This window comes from Octopus bimaculoides, chromosome 2 (assembly GCF_001194135.2).
Source record: "Octopus bimaculoides isolate UCB-OBI-ISO-001 chromosome 2, ASM119413v2, whole genome shotgun sequence".
Taxonomy (NCBI): Eukaryota; Metazoa; Mollusca; class Cephalopoda; order Octopoda; family Octopodidae; genus Octopus; species Octopus bimaculoides.
The window spans coordinates 2,349,932-2,353,885 of record NC_068982.1 but is presented as its reverse complement, the minus strand read 5'-3'; the positions used below and the strand labels follow the sequence as shown (position 1 = coordinate 2,353,885).

The window sequence follows — 3,954 nt, the reverse complement described above, 5'->3', positions numbered from 1 at the left end:
ATATATATATATATATATATATATATATATATATATATATATATAGATAGATAGATAGATAGTCAACCCAAACAAGAACAAGGTAGAGGAAAAAAGCAACAACGCAATTCTAACTCGGAAGCAAAACCGGAAGAATTTGGTCCGGCGTGCTGCAGGTTTCGCCAGATCATTACTTTTCAAAGTTCTAATATAAACTTCAGTATTTCAAATTGAATGATTGCTAAACTCTCAATATAGAACACATAATCTTTTAACACGATGACTATTGTCAATGATTTCAATGTTTTGGCTTGTGCTATTCTCGTGTTCATCTTGGCTTTATATAGTCTGCGGTAAGTTAATATGGGTGGGGGTGGGGATTGGCTAAGGATTGAACTCTGTTGAATGAGAGTCAGGTTGAAAAGTAGGCTGTCATGGAAGATTTGATAAAATTTAGAATTGTTTTATTGCTTGAAATTTATCATGCGTGCAAAATTTGGTAATCGTGTGTGTCTATGTGTGTGTGTTATCTTCAGTCATGCGTTTAACTTTTTTTAAGGGGTCCACAAAAGAATGGAGATGGTTGAGGAAGTTTGTTGGCCAACAGACATGTTGCTAGATTTAGTTGCTGGTTTTATTGAAATATTAATGGATGATTTAACCTTTTGTTATGGGAATGGGAAATGTGGAGGTCATAGTTGAGAGTGCAGCATCTGAACCTTTAGCTCAGCTTTTATGAAATGTAGCTTTTCAGGGATCCAAACATTAATTAAACTAGTTTGGGTGGAGTTGCTCAGTAGAGTCTCGTGATAGCTTAGGAGACACAACACTTTGAAATCACTGTCATTTGTATTCTTGCTATATATACGACATTTTTAAATATATAAAGTATATTAATACTCATGAGACATAATAATGTTAGTGGCCACAAACTAAAGACCGTATAAGCAACATTAGTAGATATATATAAGAGTTATATATAACAAAGGCGCTATGAAGCTCCAGTTTTGCTAAAAATAGGAGTCAAAAACACTCCGAAGCGGCAAAATTAACACTAGATCTTAACAGGCGTGGTTGGAAAAAAAAACTAAGTGAACAAGGATTGCGTCTTACCTCTGTAAAATTGCAAGAAAGAACTCCAGTTAACCTGGTATCATGATTTCGAATTTAGCGTCAAAAGCACTTGGTTCTCTTCAGCCTCGTCTACTCGTAACAAACCTATCTATCACTTCAACCAATGCTTGCTTTCGTTTCTGTGCCCAAGCCGCATTGAGAAAACGAACTAGCTGGATAGAATTTTTAAATAAAGAGCATTAACACTCACGAGAGATAATAATGTTAGTGGTCACAAGCTAAAAACCGTATAGGCAAAATTAATAGATATATATGAAATATATATAACAGGGGCGCTATGAAACACCAGCGTTGCTAAAAATAAGAGTAAAATGTACACCGAAAACACAAAATTAAAACTAGATTTTCATAGTGCATTATAAAAAACATTAATACTCATCGCGCCCTTGTTATATATAATTCTTATATATATCTCATATATCTATACAGTTTTTAGAATATCTTTACATAATAACTCTTAATCATGTTGTTATGCAATGGAGGCAATTAAAGGGTCTTAAGCAGAAGCAATTTGCTGTCTTTTATCATTGATTTCTTCCCGAAGGAGTTTTGCATACTCTCTAACATTCAAAGAGAGATATAGGAAATTTAGGGTGATGATACAATCGACAAGAACCATGTACAGAGACTTCATTCAACTGTACACACATTATAGATGTTGCTGGTGTCATTAAGGTTAAATGCAGCAAAACTTTATGAAAAACAACCCAAGTGGTGGGAAATCACTGGCTGCGAACCCTGACACGAATTGTAAGCGATTCGTACGGATGAATTGATTTTTGCAGCCAGACGAGCCACAGTCCACGAAAGTGGTGCGGAATTTGCTCACGTTGGGACGTTAGGTATCAGCAAGCGGATGCTTTGGCAGTAATCTTCATATTTGCAGGAGATAAGTGTGGAAGTATATTTTGATTTTCTAAGATACTGCAAGCGATTGAAGCCAAAGAATACAAGATGTTTTTCTTCGATCTAATTCCACGGGATGAAAGATTTTGAAATAAAAGCTTTGTTGGTGGATTACATTTTACCTCTTGTCCAAGCTGAAGAAGTACAAGAGCCATTGATAAGCAGAGTAAGTCAAAGTCATTGATTTTTGTTACGACAAGCGCGTCAATTTCCTTGACCTTCCGGATCGTGGCGGTACCGTGAGCAGCGAGCGGAGCAATGAGACACACAAACTTTAGAAAAGATTTAGGAAGAAGCGACTGAAAATGAATTCGAAAATGATCCATATTCTTCATGACAAATTCACGACTGAATGCACGCTGGGCAATAAATCAGTCAATCAAAATAATGAAATGGCTTATATTTCACAGTTTACGGGTCCGAATCTGGCGCTCTCAATCTTCTGCTATAGATGCAAAGAGTGCGCCTGTTTTGTCGAAGAGACAGCAGTATAAGTGTGTCACGGCTGACTATTGCCGATTCCCTCTGATACTGTGTTTTCTTCTATTTAAAAAATTAATTTTGTTATCGATAAATATTTGGGGATGTTATTGCTTATATCTTGCATTATTTTTGAAGTGCATTGGTGAGACTCTGCAAACATTGTCTTCTAATGATTTCGGTGCGTTTTATCCCCATTTTGAATACTTGTCAATATACAGATCTTTGTTAAACATAGACAAATAATTTCAAGCAATCAAATTTCATAAATGTCCAATTAAAATAGATGCCGTCCTCCCTAGGATACTTTACGTTAACATAATTCATTTGCTCTGAATCAAATCGAAGCTAAAATTTTCTCAAGTTATGTAAGAGTTGAGAAATGCGGTGGTTCGTGAATGACATCTGTTTTTACAAACATATTAGGGCGAATATCAGTTACATTATAGATAGGTGAGTTTCAGGAAAGGGCAGCCCTTCCTCATTATCGGGAATTAATTAAAAACTTCGCTAGTATGAACATAGACTGGATGCAGACCTCAAATTGGATATTAAGTTTGAAATTTCACAAAATCGTAAATCATTTATGGACACATTTAACATTCTACAATAATGGAATATAGCCAGAATATTAATGTCTATACATACTGTGTAATAAATTTTTAAATATCCAACTTCTATCTGAAATAAACACATATCTTTAATTCTCTGGCCATCAAATGAATAACTAACCAAGTCTCTTAAAGTAAATTTCTGCATATAGCAAGGTTTCAATAATATCATGGGTATTTACAAACAAATAAATCTTTTCGATGCATATAAAAGCAAGCTTCACCTTTGGTTGCCCTAATAATAATTTCTATTCCCAGTGTGTTAACATATCTTTCGCTGGGTTGATCATTTGAACGATTTTAAGAGACAACTAATGCTGTTTGCAACACCTGTTCATATGTTTTCCTTCTTTATTTATTTGATTTTCAGGAAGGCTGTTTTAACAATAAGGCCAATTGAATATTAAAAAAAAAAAAAACAGCTGTGCTATTGCCAGTTTAAATATCAAAACACTAAGTATACTTTAAAATAGTGGAACAGCCAATCCTATGACAATTACTTCTTAAACGATTCATCAAATTTTATTTAGCTTTGTACTAAAGTGTGTTTTCCATTAAAGCGTTTTATTGATTTATGTTAGAGAGAGGATTGGGGTTTCGTGCACAGCTTGTATCAGAGTTAAAAGACTTGGCATCTCTAAATATAATAATTTCATTGCTTTGTGAATACAAACAGCGAAAGAATGGTTAAATTTCTGAAATGCAAAGGCATATAATTAATCAGTTGCTATTCCCGTACATACACATATCTAAATATATACGCATTAATGGATATAACACACATACTTTATATATGTGCGTGTGTGTGTGTGTGTGTGAGTGTGTATTTTATGTGTGTGCGTGT

At 34.4% G+C, this 3,954-nt stretch overlaps 1 long non-coding RNA gene across 1 annotated transcript in view; it reads right to left on the bottom strand.

Moving 5' to 3' along the window:
- The window catches only part of LOC128250424 (uncharacterized), a 9,567-nt gene extending 6,253 nt beyond the window's left edge, over window positions 1-3,314 (bottom strand). The window contains exons 1-2 of the long non-coding RNA XR_008266441.1: window positions 3,148-3,314; window positions 1,093-1,265 (exon numbers count right to left, since the gene is read on the bottom strand). This is a non-coding gene — a long non-coding RNA (uncharacterized LOC128250424). The remainder of the gene's footprint in view (window positions 1-1,092; window positions 1,266-3,147) is intronic.
- Window positions 3,315-3,954: the final 640 nt, after the last annotated feature.